The sequence below is a fragment of the Rattus norvegicus genome, chromosome 2 (assembly GCF_036323735.1).
Source record: "Rattus norvegicus strain BN/NHsdMcwi chromosome 2, GRCr8, whole genome shotgun sequence".
NCBI lineage: Eukaryota > Metazoa > Chordata > Mammalia > Rodentia > Muridae > Rattus > Rattus norvegicus.
The window spans coordinates 1,496,237-1,513,209 of record NC_086020.1 but is presented as its reverse complement, the minus strand read 5'-3'; the positions used below and the strand labels follow the sequence as shown (position 1 = coordinate 1,513,209).

Below are 16,973 nucleotides of genomic sequence, written 5' to 3'. Positions count from 1 at the left end.
ATAATGCCTCAGGTCATAATTGAAAGTATACTATATAAGAAGTGGAGAGATCACTTGGTAGTTGACAGTGCTTGCAGCTTTTCACTGGGCTCTAGTTCAGTTTGTAGCAAACACACTTAGTGGATAGCAACAGTTTGTAACTTCAACTGTGAAAAATCCAATGCCTACTTTTGAACTTTTTCAGCAATGGCTCTCATCTGTCCATATCCATATATATGTATCCATAAATGTAAAAAAAATAAAACTTATTAAATCTTGTTTCATACAAATATTAAATAAATTAAACTTATTTTTGTCTCTGGTACATATCCTGAGTACTCTGAAATCTCAAATATTATAATATTTGGGATAGTTGCTGAAATTGGCTTAATGATCATTAGCTCACTAACAACACTGATGTCAGATAGGATCTCCAAAAAAACCTAGACATTTTTCAGTAGCCAATTCTCACAGATACACAACTAGCATGTATTTAAACTATTTGATAAGTAAGTTCAGACTGTAACTTTATGAGTTTCAGGAAAACCAATTTATTTGACTGTGCTTATAAAATATAATAATCAGCTCTATATAATCCAGTGGTGTCTTCTTAGAGAAAAATCAGAACTTTGTCTCTTTATTATCAAGTCATGTGTGTGTGTGTGTGTGTGTGTGTGTGTGTGTGTGTGTGTGTTCAAATGCCATAATTCCCTTGTCTTGTGTTGGTTCTTCAGAAAATTGCTAATGATGAGATTTTCTAAGTAGGTTAACAGTTCTATAAAGTTATTCATAGTTTTCTTCTAAATTTATTAAACATGTATTCCTGAAAAATCCTACCATTTATAAAACAGATGAATGTACATTCGTGGACATAGAGGAAGTATATGACCTCCCTAGCCTTGTCAATTTGACATGACCTAGATTCATCCAAAAAAGATATCTCAATGAAATAATCTGTCTTCAACATCCTGTCTGTAAGAGACTGCTTGGCTAATTGATTTAGAAAGACTCAGTCTATTATTGGTGACACCAATCCCTCTGAAGGTTCACTCATGATGTATTATAATGTTGTTAAGTATGAGCCTGAGCAAACCAGATTGAGTCCCCAAGCAGCCTGCCTCCATTGTTACTGTTTTAAGAGCCCACTTCAACCTTTCCCTAAATGATGGGGTTTGCCTTAAATGTGTAAGCTAAATATACTCTTTCTTTCCCAAGTTGCTTTTAGTTCTAATGTTTTTCATAGCACATAAAGAAAACTAGAAGAGAAATTGATACCAAAAGTTGTTGTATGAACATTTTTTAATATGAATTTCTGTCAAGAAATACCAAAACATGTAAAAGACATAGAAAAAAATGAATGCTCATCAAAACAAATAAATAATATATATTTTCCTTACTGGGATTATAGCTAGATTTGTTTTTTACACACTCTTTATAGTATAGCTGAGGTACACATGTTAAGCCAAATTTTGAAAAACCTTACTATGTCCATTGCACTATTCACATGCTTTGGATGTTATGAGTTATTGTAGCCATGTAGCTTTAAAAATGAACCCATGCTAAAGTCAGCTATGTATTGGCATTGGCGGTGTCTGTTCCTATCCTGGTACAGAGTCTGAGATCCATGACTGTGTGTTTTTCCTAGCCAACGCCTCACTCACAAATGCCAGCTCTACCTCTCCTAATCTCCAAGATCACTCTCTTGCCAATTCACCACCCCATAGGCAGTTCTGGGGACATTCTTGCCAGCCTGGGCTCTCCAGTGGTTTCCTCTCCTCTGGATCTTGGACTTTTGTACAGTCTTTCCATTCAAAACCCTAGCTGAATGCCGCCTGGCTATGTTCTTTCCCTCATGCTCATCTAGGTCACTTAGAATGGAAAACACCAGTACTCTTTGTTTAAAATAAACAGATGACACAACCACTAGGTGTGAAATCTATCCTTCTAAACTCACCAATTATTCTATGTTAGAAATTCTTGTGGTGGAGGCTGCTACCAGGGCTAACAGTTCCCAGTCTATATCCTTCCTCCTCTCCCTCTTGCCTCCCTGTTTAAAGCCTCTTTCTTCTTCCTTAGTCCCCTTTTCCTTTCTAGGACCTGGAAGACTCACCTCCTCCTTCTCATTCAATGATTGGCTTCTTTTCATCTTTATTAGCCAATCAATTAATTAAGGGAAATTCCCGTACAAGCAATGTGTTCAAATTGAGTAGCTATGGAAAAAGATTTATTAATATGTCTGTAAAAGTTGGGACAGAGTATCCCTGTATCAGGGGAAAAAGAAAGAATGGTAGAGAAAGATGCATTATGTCTTCCACTCCCCTCTGTCAGCAAACATACCCATACATTATCATGTATATCACACACACACACACACACACACACACACACACACACACACAGACACACACACAGACACACAGACACACACACAGACACACACACACACACAAAATAAGAGCAGTATGTGTTCACTCCTTCTTTAAAAGGGGAACAAGAATACCCTTGGGAGGGAATAGGGAGGCAAAATTTAGAACAGAGGCAGAAGGAACACCCATTCAGAGCCTGCCCCACATGTGGCCCATACATATACAGCCACCCAATTAGATAAGATGGATGACGCAAAGAAGTGGAGACTGACAGGAACCCGATGTAGATCTCTCCTGAGAGACACAGCCAGAATACAGCAAATACATAGGCGAATGCCAGCAGCAAACCACTGAACTGAGAACAGGACCCCCGTTGAAGGAATCAGAGAAAGGACCGGAAGAGCTTGAAGGGGCTCATGTCCCCATATGAACAACAATGCCAACCAACCAGAGCTTCCAGGGACTAAGCCATTACCCTAAGACTATACATGAATTGACCCTGGGCTCCCACCTCATAGGTAGCAATGAATAGCCTTGTAAGAGCACCAGTGGAAGGGGAAGCCCTTGGTCCTGCCAAGACTGAACTCCCAGTGAACGTGATTGTGGGGGGAGGGTGGTACTGGGGGAAGGATGGGGAGGGAAGCCCATATATAAGGGGCGGGGAGGGGTTAGGGGGATTTGGACCCAGAAACTGGCAAGGGGACTAACAATCGAAATGTAAATAAGAGGTACTCAAGTTAATAAAGATAAAAAAAGAAGAGCAGTATGTGTTATCATAAAGCTAGGTTCTTCTATTTAAAGATTCTACCACATAAGGAGGAAACATATTCAGACATACCCATGCCATACTTTACAGAGAAGATAAAACCAAGGGCAAGAAATAGATGTATGTAAACTTATCTGTGGGTCCAATATAGTTTTTAATATCAAATATAATCTAGAAATAGATTAAACATACTTTTTACCTTAGGGCCAAGGAATATTTGTTAGGACCAGATTGGGATTATCTAAGGATCCAGCTTGCCACTATCCTTGGACATGAGGACAAAGGACCATTTTTCTTTCTAACATCCTACCTGTATAATTATGACAAATTACACATGAAATATCTTTTTTCCTTTGCCTGTTCTTATGCCAAAATATCTGAAAAAGACTACTTACAAATAAATGGCTTATTTGAGATTAGAGTTCATGATACAGTGCACAGGAAAAGTAATAATACACAGCTAGTAACCCACCCTCTATTGTCAGCAAATAGAAAGAGGTGAATGCTGATGTTGCCTATACATAGGTGGAGTCTTTCCCCATTAATCAATTAAATTCAGAACCCACATTACAGATATTTCCTGAAGTTTGTCTCCTAGGTGATTTTAGATCCTGTCAAGTTGACAACAAAATTAATCACCGTGATGAGTATAAATAGCCATGAAAAGAATAAAATAAGAATTTGTTCTTCCAGTATAAAGACCATGCTGCAGATAGACATGTTTCTTAAATTAAACTCTTTTCTAAAACCAAAAGAGGCCTGAAAAGTCAGACCTTTTATGCCTTCCAACTTTTCTAAAACATACAAGATTAAACTATCATATTTTTAAGTAAATTTTTATTGCAATACAATGATACTTTCTAATTGTTACTTGATAAACCCTAATTTTTTTCTATTTTTGTGAGTGTAGTGTTTTTCTTATCCACTGTTATTTGTAGAAATTTAGTGTTTACTTAGTGTGCATTCCTTTTGGTATAGGTGACTGTAGAAACTAGAGGTTGCCATCCAAAGTCTTCTTCATTTCTTTCCTACCTTATTTGTTATTTATCTATTTAAAGTTTTACTTCTTTAATTAAAAAATAAAATTACAGAAAATACATTTTGGTTATATTTTTCTTCTCATTGAAATCTACACAAATACTCCAAACCTATCTACAAATCCGTGTTTATGCTTTTTCTAGAACTCTATCTTTCCCTTTCTTAAGAATATAAAGCCTACCCAAAAATCAATTAAAAATAAACACAAAAGTAATAAGACAAAATAATACCCAAACAACCAAAATAAGACAAGGTATACACAGAGACACACAAAGAATTTTAGAGGCAATAAGTGCTGCCCAACACTCCAGGGCAGGTTTTTTTTTTTCCTTTCTAGTGAGTGAAGTTTGTATATCATCATACTCCTTTGGAGAAAATTGGTTTTCGCTTTGTCAGCAAGTTTAAATCACCAACAGCTTCTTGCCTGGGGATGAGACTTTGTATATATGTTTCCTTCTCAGTGCTAGCTTTTTAATCTGGTTTGAGCTTGCTCAGAACTTGTGCAAGCTGTCAGAGTTCCTATGACTTCATATGTGTATCTGTATGATTGTGTTTTGAAAATACGGTTTCTTTGAAGTCATCACTTACCTCTGGCTCTTTCATTCTTTCTGCCTCCTCTTCCATACAGATGCCTGATATTTTAGGTAAGGGGTATGATAAAAAAATCTCACTTATGATAGAGAGCTCAAAATTCCATCACTATCCGAACTCTATATTAGTTCCCTTCAAGAAAGCTTCTCTTACGAAGGCAGAACATGGCACTGATCTACACCTATAACAACAGTACATTAGCAGGAGCCATTCATTTTATTGCTATGTTCCTTTAGAATAATAAAAGTATTGCTTTTCTCTAAATGTATGTGAAAATACACACAGACACACACACTCATATATATAAATATGTATATACACATATACATATACATATATTATCAGGTTTGTGGCTACTTTATCAGTGTCAGATATGAATTCTGTCTCACAGAGTGGGGCTCAAATACAATGTAAAAGAAAAGAGGTTGTTTATTCATACATTTATACCACTATTAAGTGAGTACATTTTTTAATCAACTGACTGTTATAGATTATAGGGCTTATATCTAAATATTTTTCCCTTCCAGCATCATAAACTCTAGTCAGTAGGAATGAAACATTTATCTGGGCTCTGGATCTACTTCTCCATGTTTGACATTGTATGTTATCCTCAGCACTATACATTTATGATCATGTTATAGAGAGTAAATAATACCCAGAAGAATGGCCTGTGATGGGAGGGGTGATCTATGGTATCGTCTTTCATCAATGATTTAACAATATGCAAGGTATTCCTGGCCGAACGTTTTACATGGTGACATATGATATCTATTTAGAACTTCATCTTTGATGACTCCATCTATCTTCCTTTCATATAATGTGTGTGTGTGTGTGTTTGTGTGTGTGTGTGTGTGTGTGTGTGTGTAGCTTAGGAAGGTTCTACAGTGGTAGTGTCCCAAATGTATATTCAAGGGGTGTTTATAGTTACTTGTCTGTCACAGTAGTCCCTATAATAGCCTACCACCTCATCCCTGTCCCCCTTTAATCCTCTTATTAAGGTTCCTCTTTATCTCCTTTAAATATCTTCTTCTTGAGATAAGTTTTCATAACAGAAGCTGTATCTTGAAAATTGGTTAACCTGACTATTCCTAGCACACAAGAGCTATTTCTGCTTAACTTCCTTATTTTCTCACTGGTAGAATTAGACATTTTTTAGTTGTCCTCCTTTTTACATTGCATACTGCTTGACTACTTTCTTTTGTCAACTTGAAACAAACTAGGGTCATTTGGGAAGAGGAATCTTCAACTGAAAAAAGAATGTGCCCAGTGCCAACTTTGGCAGGGTCTTCTTTCTTGTTAGTTTTTCATAAGGAGGAGAAAGGAAAGAGCATCGGGAGAGGATACGACTGTTCCTTACAAGATACAGGGATAAGACTTTGTCTTATGACATATTTAGGGTTGCTGTGTAATAATAAAAAAATTTACTTATCTGAGACTAAATTACCTTGCTACTGTAGCTGAACTGCCTAGAAACTGCAAGTTTCTGGCACTTAACACCTCTTCCTAAAACAGCAAAGGATTAAGTAAGTAGACTTTGTGCTATCTCAGCAGGAACTGCACAGATAGAACTTTCCACCAGGTAGTCAGAAGTTACAGGAAAAGGAGGGTACTTTGAGAAGTGATTATAATATTTATTACTAAGTTGTAAAACATTTCTTATGAAAGCTATCTAAGGGGGAAAGCAGAAAGATCCTGAATGGGAAAAGGGAAAAATTCTCTTTCGCATCTTTTTGTCCTCAGTACATATACAATTTTCAGAATACATGATCACATGTTAAAAAGTTCACCACACGTTCACACATAAAAGCAAATCATAAATGACATAGAAGTTTACAACTGAGAGTGTTTACATGCATAGCCATTAGGAGTAATTATCTAGTTAAACATCCACCACCTGTGACATGTTCGCAGGTTCTTAGAGAGTTGAAAACCATAACTAAGCTATTAGTGAAGTTTTGTATAGATTAACCCAGACAATATTTTATCTTCTTTTACCTATAATAAATTGTTAGTTCCCTTTACGTGACCTTAGTTAATTGTTTTGACAATCTCTTGGAATGTGTTTTGAGTAATAGAAAGTATGGTTACTGTCTAGCAATCAATTACTTGGTGACACATGGGAGACTGACAGAATTCTCATTGCAGTTTTGACTATCAGAAAGGGATCTACTAGCAGTACTACTATTAAGAGAGCTTAATAATCACTGATATTTCAGTAATTCTTGTAGGATCATCCTTAAGAATTAAGAAGTCATCTATTTGTCTATATAGAATCACTGCAAGAGAGTACATCTTTGTAGATCTGCAGCTATCTGCTCAAAAGGGGTGGGCTAGTACCTAATGATTGCTATATATGTTTAATAATAACAAGAAACATATATTAATATCAGGAATCTTTCCTAAAATGAATTCTCTTGGGCTTCGCCTATAAAGCAAAACTGTTGCAGACTATAATCTGAAGCATACCTCCTACTATGATTCTGACAAAAATGTTTCCAAAAGACTGGTTCCTGGGTCTTTTCCTTGTAAAGAATGAGTATTGGAGTTAGGAATATTGTGGGGCCTCACCTTGGCAGTTTGTTTTGGGTTGTAGAAGATAGCAGGCTGAGAATGACATGGATAACAAAGAATTAAGCAGTGTTTCTTCGTGGCAGCTTTGGTTTCTATCTTCAAGTTTCTGCCTTCACTTTCCCTTATGATGATCTAATCTTAAGACAAAGTGTTTCTGTATTAAGTTGTAATTGGTTATGATGTTTTATCCTAGTAATAGAAATCAAGCTGCAGCACATGGATTCTGGTGCTCAAACTCAGGTCTTGATGTAGTGTGGCAAGCCCTTTGTTGACTAAACCATCTTTTCAGCATCAACCCTTAATATTTCTAAAAGATAGTATTTTCAGTGTAAACAAAGTGCAGCTTTCCATAAGGATATATCATAGGTCTGAAATTTTAATTAAAGGAACCTGGATATAACAAAACAACACACACTTTAGCAAAATCTCTCCTGGTCAACTGCCATTACACTGAGTGTGCATCTGTGAATTTGCAAGACAAAACAGTTGTCAAGGAGGTGTGGTATAGTGATTAGCATGCCAAACAAATTAGAAAGGGAAGGAGCAAAATGCTTGACTGGTTTGTTAGCTAAAATTAATTTGCATGGGGATTTTGTACATGACATACAGTGTCTTTACCTGTGAAAATTGAACAAATAGACAGAGCTGTGATATGAATGTGTGCGTGTGTGTGTGTGTGTGTGTGTGTGTCTCAAATATCTTGAGTCACAGCTCCTCCTCCACATGTCTTGTACATTAGATGAATTGTTCATTATTATTTTTCTGGCAAGGAAGAAAGAAAAACTCAGTGTGGCAGCACACAGCTGTACTTCCAGCATTCGAGAAGTAGGGACGCAAAGAACAGAAATTCAAGGTCATTTTCAATTACACAGTAAAATTAAAACCAGCATAATGTTCATGAGATGCTGCCTCAAAAATTTAAAGCTAGAAAATGTTGTGCTTTAGGAAGTGGATGGGGGCTGGAGATAAACTTCAGAACAATGCATCCCTAGCATGTACAAGGCACTGATATACATTCTTCTATAACTTAACCAGATATAATGACTTGAGCTGTTCATCCCAGGTATCAGGATAAGATTTTATCATACATAAGGAATTTGAGGCTTGCCTTTCCCTAGATCTTCTAAGAAAGGGCAAGTGTGTGTGTGTGTGTGTATGTGTGTGTGTGTGAGAGAGAGAGAGAGAGAGAGAGAGAGAGAGAGAGAGAGAGAGAGAGAACAAGAAGAGGAGGAGGGGAGGAGGGAGGCGGAGGAAGAGGAAGAATTAAGAAGGAGGAGGAGAAGAAAAAGAAGAAGAAGAGGAAGAGGAAGAGGAAGAATTAGAGGAAGAGGAAGAAGAAGAAATGAGGAAGAGGAAGAGGAAGAAGGAGAAGAAGAGGAAAAGTCATGTGGAGTTTCATAGAATATGTATTCTATTAGGTTTTAGATAAGCAACTGTTTTCAGTAGAGGCATTCTTTTCAGTTATATTTTGAATACTAATTGATAACAGACTTGCTGTGAAAGAACAGCATCAAGAAGAGAGTCCAAATAACAATTGCTATCATGTATGGTTATTAGTTTGACATAGTTCCCACTACGACTATTGCATGATCAATTTAATTTTCTCCTCACAATGAACAGAAGAGGAATGTTACATCTCTAAGAATAAGTAGATTTTCACAGTCTTATATCTTTTAGACATCCACAGATGAAACACAGGTCTGTCAGGAACCAACTATGTTGATCACCATGTTACCTTGCAGCATTAGCTAGAGTATGCTTTGCTCAGTTTGGTCTTCTCCTTTTAGATATCATTTCCAGTTCTTTCTATACTGAAATGGCCAGTGAATGCAGTAATATTTCAAATCACCGCTTCAGTTAGATCAGGTATCTGGAATTAGTCAGATGGATCAAGAGAAAAGTGACAACATTGATTGCTGATACTGCAGTGCATCGGGAGGAAATCCTCAGTCTGACAGAGAAGATCAGTCATTTCAACTACTTGTACCCAGAGTGTTGAACTAGCAAAATTTCTGACTTTTTAGTTTATTTTTTCACAGGACACCTTTGTAAACATGTCAGTTAGAGAAATGCTTGTTGGCTGTTTAAGCCTTAGCTGTGTAGATACAGTATGTCTAAACTTTTATTTCTGCTTGAACTTACTATTTCCAGAAGCCCAAATCATGTCATGGTACAAAAAAAGAAATGAATTAACAATTTGAAGTAACATTTTAAATCAGTTAGAAACATTCTAGATTATGATTATCAAAACATTGATTTCTGTTTAGGAGGAGACATTTGAAATTATGAAAAGTAAATAGAAATGGCCACATTCTAAAAGCTCTTAGTCGACATGGGGTAGGTTTTATTATCAGACCTTAGAAATTCCAAATCCTGACTGTAAATATAATTTACCAAGTTTACAGAGAGTGAAAACAGCAGTCTTCAGAATTACTCAGAAGTGATGATAAGAGATAACCTAGTGTGGGAAAGAATTTGCTGCAGAAAGAAGAGAATTCAAATTTCTGTGCCCATACTTTAAAACAGTCATGGTTGTATACAGCTATAACTCCAGTGCTATGATGACAGGGAAAGAATTTCTGGAGCTTGTGCACAGCAAGACAGCATCAGTATAAGTGAAAGGCTTTGAATTGATAAAATTGTGTAGAAAGTTATAAAAGAGGTTACTATTTATTTCTCTGTCTTCTGCTTGAACACATAGGAATGAAGGCATAGACAGACAGACAGACACACACACACACATGCACACCATATCACACACACTAATTCTTGGTGGTCATGTACTGAGGAATATTAAATTCAAAATTTATAACCTTGAACTCATGAAAATGTCCACTTGACCTTTATAATTGCCATTGATCATGAATACTATTTTGTGAACCATGAATCCACATATGTAAAATAAATAAGTTGTTAGAATAAAGAAAGGGCATGACATATTAATATTAGAAAATTTTAAAAAAACATTAGTTTATTATTTTTGGGGTGTGTGTGTGTGTGTGCTGCATGTGTGTGTGTTCACGTAGGTCTTCTGATTCCACAGCATGTTTATATGCCAGATGGCCAATTTCTGTAATGGGTCATTATCTATGGATTCCTATGTTTAAAGTGAGGGTGTTAAGCTTGTTCTGCAAGTCCTTTTTCCCTCTTGCTGGCCCAACATAATTGTCAAAATTTAAATGAATTTCTTATAAGCAATTGATGAAATTTATTTACTCATCATGAAGTTAGAAGTTCATATTGAAGCTCAGCAAGCCTCTGGAGTGACAATTCCATTTTATGTCAGCATAGGAGACTTGGATATCATTTGATAAGGGCTTATGACTAGTTATATTAATATTCATAGAATGACCAAATTGTTTGATCCTTGAAGAAGTCACCGTTAAATTGGAAGACAAAGAACAAGAGCCAAATAAGTCCAGCAGCTACTGCGATGCACTCACTGACTGAGCTGAGTCTGAGCAAACATCAAAGAAACAGTGAGGTGTACTGTAGCCTAAGTAATGATACAAGCAAAAGCACTAAAATTCCTTGAATGAGGCATATAGGTATGGGAAAAGCACTTCAACCTGGGACTTCACTTGATTTAGGCTGCATAAAAATCTACCTTCCAGAAATATACCTAACAATGAAGTTGCTCACCTCATCTCACCTGCATGAAGCTGTATACGTATCAAACAATGGACTAAGACTCCCTGCACATAACATTGTTTATAAACTTCTCTTTCATGATCAACTTCCATTCAAAAGTATTCAAGAGCATATCCACATAATGGAGGGAGAAATCTGTTTCAACTGGCCTGAGACAGTTTAGAATATATACTCAGTAAGTCGTATTGAATCCTCTGGAACAACTTTCAAGGGAAACATCCTGTTTAATGTCATATACCTAGTGATAATGAATATGCATTTGATTAAATCAAATGCATCATTGTAACTGATGTTCACAGTTAATTAAGGCTTGCCTAATCAGAAAAAAAAAAGCCAATCAAAACAGAAATATCGACACTGAACTCTGAGTAAACAATTCCTCCTTCTCAAGAGGTCCACAAATTAAAGCTACACTGAATACCAGTGTTTCTCACTTTGCTTTTGAATAAAGTTTCTTTGTCACCTTGCTCTCTGTGACTTCTTGTAATAAGATGAAAACATCCTGGAAACACCTCACCTAGACAGTAACCTCAGATAAAACTGATAAGCATCTTCTTCAAATAATGACACGAATTATGGAAGTTCCAAAAGAATTCTCCTGTTACTTTCTTGTAAGAACTTATAAGAATGACACAAGCCATGTCTAATCTAATGCCTATTCAAAGAAATCAGAAGTTATAAAAAAATTCACCGTAGTGTTCTTTTTGTACCAATTTCAACTTTAAGATATTAAGTACAATCACATTGGAATTTCTTTTTTCTCAGAAGTTTTGATAATGTCACCTACAATTAAGCAAGAGGAGAATCCTTAGTGAATTTCTCTAAAATACATTTGCATGATAGATAAAATATTAACTCTAGAATGAGAATATTAGAAAAATGCTTGTTTCTGTGTTACTGCATTGAAAATGTAATTTATACCCCTTTGTCATTTTCAAAATGCAGATGTTCATAGTATACATATTAGATTATGTGGACTATTAATAATAATAAAAGTTTCTAACAATAATTGAAGAACAGAGCCAGTACTTTGAGACAATAATGCTTCTGTCACATTTAATGTATAAAGTTTTTGCTATAGGTACACAATGATTCCTACATATGAAAGTCTAAATGCTCTACAGCTCATGCTTTCTGGTTTCAAGAAGTGAAAACTTGAGTAATAGTTTTAACTTCAAAATCAAAATGAAAACAAAATGCATGAACAGAAAGAACAGAAGGAAAATAAAGGAAGGGAAGAAAGAAAGCATGGAAAGAAGGAAGAAAGGAAGGAAGGAAGAAGGAAGGAAGGAAGGAAGGAAGGAAGGGAACAAGGAAGAAACAGGAAGAGATTTGGTAAGTTGCTCATTTGACAGGCTACATTCCAGTATGTAAGACACCCTTGGATGAGTTCCAAAACTGTACCAGATCAGGCATGGTTGTTCGTATCTACAATTTATTGGTGAATATCAGACATTCAAAGTCATCACTGGATATATAGTGAGCTTCAGTCAAGTCTGGGGTTTATGAGACCCTGTGGTAAAAAGAGAGAGAGAGAGAGAGAGAGAGAGAGAGAGAGAGAGAGAGAAGGAGCTAGGGACATAGAGGTAGAGGAAGAAAGGAAGGACTGACTTCGAGCGATAGCGACGCAAGATGGCAGCCACCACAGGCTCGGGAGTAAAAGTCCTTCGAGATTTCCGACTGTTGGAATAGCTGGAAGAAGGCCAGAAAGGAGTAGGCGACAGCACAGTTAGCTAGGGTCTGGAGGACGATGAGGACATGACACTCACAAGATAGACAGGCATGATAATTGGGCCTCCACGAACAATTTATGAAAACCGAATATGCAGCCTTAAGATAGAGTGTGGGCCACACTAGTATCCAGAAGCATCCCAGTCTGTGAGATTTGTAACAAGAGTCAATATGAACGGCGTGAGCAGTTCCAATGGAGTGGTGGATCCACGAGCCATGGCAGTGCTGGCAAAGTGACAGAATTCCCACAGCATCAAAGTCATCCTGCAGGAACTTGGCGCCTGATGATGTCAAAAGAGAACATGAAGCTGCCACAGCCACCAGAAGGACAGTGTTACAGCCATTAGTCACCAAGGCCCCGGCCTCCCTTCCCCATCCAAACCAAGTCTTCATTTTCCACAGTAGTGAATTTTCTAGATCCATCTGTAGACCTCAAAGTACTGGAGAGGAAGCCCCACTTACACTTCATCCTGAGACACTGCTCTGATACTAACTTCTTTTCAATTTTAAGTACCTAATTTGTGCTGTGTAACATCATCTGTCGAGTATAACTGCTGTCTGCCTGGTTGAACTTATGGGATCAATAAGGTGTGTTGAAATCGGTTTCCTTTGGGAGTGGTGGGCACAGCTAACGCAACTGTGGACAGACACGTCTCACACAATCACCTGCTGCTGGCACTTGGCCTGGGTATGCATTTGCCTGCCCCGCCCTCTGCCACAGCTGTGTGGTGGCCCATAGAATAGATGGGGAGGTTTCAGGTAGCAGCTGTGGGACTGACCACCACTAGGCTTGGGGTGCTCTGGCTGTACCCATGCTTTCTTAAGTCTTAAGTGATTGCCCCATCCAAGCCATGGTCCCCACTCCTCCACTCCCACCCTTGGTCAAAGCTTAAATTGTAACCTCCCCTCCCCTGAAATTGGCCTCGGGTGAGGAATTCAGAGCTTCCAGTCTCCCTACCTTTATCAAGGGGTGCTGCTTTCCCCTCCTCAAGTCCCTTGTTGCCCATCACCACCCAACAATTGCTGTGGCCAGAAGCCATCAGATGAGGTTGAAAAAGCCTGGCCTCCCTCCCTTAGCTCTGGACCACACTTGTTCACCTGCCACCAGCCTGGGAAGGGAGCTCTGGGTCCGAGGCCCTGCCACCACCATCAGCTCTTGAGTTTTGAGCTCAGGTCTAGAGGTGAACAGAGCAGTCACAGGGCGACTCAGACGGGCCTCCACTCAGGGTCCTTGGATATATGCCTAGAGAAAGGCCATGTGGAGAGTCCTCGGTGCACAGGTTCTGAGTTGGTTCCTTTTCCCATAATTGCTTTGTTTTTACACGATGAAGAGGTTTGAACAGGGCTCTCAGTCACCCTGACCACCCATCGGGTCTGGAGTGGAGTCTGACAGCTGAAGATGAGGCCCTGACTCTGCCAACTCGGGTTTCAGTGTTGCTCCTCAGACCCTGGGCAGGGACCCAGAGGAGCTCTGTGTCACTATGTTCACAGATCGTTTGCAGATAGGTGGGCCTGGCTCCTGGCTCATTGACAAGCTCCCCACTCTGTTCACGACCACTAAATGTTGAAATGTGGATGCATACTGAAATAAAGGTAATTGGAGGTGTTGCAAAGGAAAAAAAAAGACTGAGCAAATGAAACACTGGTGATTCTTTCTTAGTTCATTCAAGCCTCATTAAGTTTCAAATTTTTCAAACTAGCCATATGTACAGAAAAATTCAAAAAGACAATGATAATAACCACATGGCAGTCACCTGGGGAGGGAATTTGCTCACAGTGGTAGAATGTAAATGAGCTGAGTTGATAGTATAAGAATAACGCAAATTCTCAACTGATTGATTTGAAGTATCTTTTCCCACATATGAGCTTACTTTAATGAGAGGAATGGTGGACATGTCAACCTTTAATGAAGTACAATTTTTTAAGCCTTCTCTATTCCTATTTTCAGTCATGGTGACTTCATGAAGGATTTTGTGATAGTATATATCAGTATGATATCATCTTACTAAAATCAATAGTCCAAATTTTTGAATCCCAATTAATTAAAGATGAATATTTACACAAAATTGTTTGTATCAAATTCGACAAAGTTGTTTTCGTGAATAAGAAAGGTACACAGAACTAAACCCTTAACAAAAATTTAAATCAGGACCTATAGAAAAGGCTCATGGGTTTTCCTTGGTCTCTAGTAGAGAATCTAAGTTCAGTGTCCAGTATCTATACTTGGTGGGTCATTACTACTTGTCAATCGAGCTCTGGAAATTGGGTACCCTCTCCTACATTTTGCAAGTACCTGTACTCATTTGTGCACACATGTACAGATGCATGAAGCAAATATTTAAAACCATTTTTAATATGAAAAACTAAAAAAAGTCAAAAAGAAAATGAAGGACAAAGAACAATGATTTGAATATAAGTCATGTTAATACTGCACATATCTATAAAAAACAGTCATTTAACATAACCTTGAAACATAATAATTCAGATAGTTAAAATGCAGTCCCACACTCCTACAGAGTATTTAATATCAAATTATTCTCTATAGTTATTCAAATCAATATTCAAATCAATAATTTCTACAGGTGCATTTAATAGTCTTTTTTCATTAAACTAATCAAAATCTATGTTGTAGTTATTTGAAGAGAAAAATTTTATGAATCACGTGATATCAACTGAATAAATATGAAAATTATGTATGCAAACTTTAAAGAACTTAGTTTCAACACGAAAGTATAAATTTACAATTTAATAAACAAGGAACTAATTGATCAACCAAATGTTAATAACTAAAATTCATCTATGTATGCAATAGAAAATAATATTTGATATATAAAATTAAGACTTGTGTTAGTAAAATAATGCATAAGTTATTTTACTTAAAGTCTGACTTAATCATTTGCTGACTTAGTTGTTCCCCATGTACAACCACCTGTACCCCAGGACTGCAAATTATAAATATGATTCTACAATTTCTAATAAAGAGCAAATAAATTTCAAGCAATCATCACAAAAATGTTTACTAACAGCAATCACATTCAAATCAGACAAACAAAAAATAAATTGAACACCATGTGCTCCAGCTGTATATCCTGTGAACATAACCCCAAGACACCAAATTACTACAGAGGTACTTGTACAGTTTCACCCATTGTTGCTTAGTTCCCAGCAGGGAATCCCAGCAATTCATATGAATGAATCCTCTGACTGCTCTGCTTTTCCTATCAGTTATTTTGCTATGCTGCCACTATGCCATCCTCATCGTGCAATCCTAGATAGCACAGTGATCTATGACTCCAAGATATAATGTTTGACTATGTAATTGCAAATATTGGAAGAGAAATGAAGTCTTAAATACTGCTATATATTTATTTAAATGTCCCTGTTTGTTTTATTCCAGAGACTGCTACAAAAGGTATATACACACTTCTCCCTCATTTCCTCTGCTGAAGGCTATGTGGCTTAGTTTTAATTCTCATGTGATAAAGTATCACATTCTCTATACTATTTCAAGACATGTATCTCTCTTATTCTTTTCTATTTAAAGAGTCTAAACTGTCCTTATATCAAACTATGCTGTTTATATAACAGGCAATCCTCGAAATATCAACTGTGCTTCACAAGGTAAGTATGCAAAATACGGTTTTATAGAATCCCTTGAAATGCATCTACTCCTATTTTTATTTTCTGGTCTATTCACGTGTCTTTTATAATATCCACCTGCTTGTTACCGATGGAAAATTACAAACAAAAGCAAAAAAAGAAAACAATTCAGGTCTGTTATCAAATCTTAAGCAAATATTCATCACTCTAGGACTGGGGAATTGCTCAGAGGGTAGAAACATATGGACCTGGGTGTGAATATTCAGCATGTATACATAATGCCAGGCATAGGGGATAGCTACACATAACTATTACCTCTGAATCCTGAGGGCTCACTGACCAGTTCTCCAATCCCACACTGAATTTCTAGTTCAACAAGAGAACTTATGTCAAGAACAGTGAACAGCACTAAAGAAGACGCTTGAAATCCTTCTCAGAACTCCAAAAACACATGCACAGATGGGTAAAGCCACACAGTTACAGGCATGCACCACACACTCATATCCACCAACATTCTTACAACACACAACACCACAGATACATAGAAAATGGTTAAGGGACTGCAGGATAATTCTTAATTTGCTGTTGTCAACCAGTATGTATCTTAGATACTGATAATAACCAAGATAAGATTAAGCTGGAAGAGAGTTTATCTATATTTTTAACTTTTGCTATATGTT

At 37.2% G+C, this 16,973-nt stretch overlaps 1 long non-coding RNA gene across 1 annotated transcript in view; it reads left to right on the top strand.

Annotated features, from left to right (window-relative positions):
• Window positions 1-16,973, top strand: part of LOC134485555 (uncharacterized) — a 104,870-nt gene that overhangs the window by 27,715 nt on the left and 60,182 nt on the right. The window lies entirely within an intron of this gene.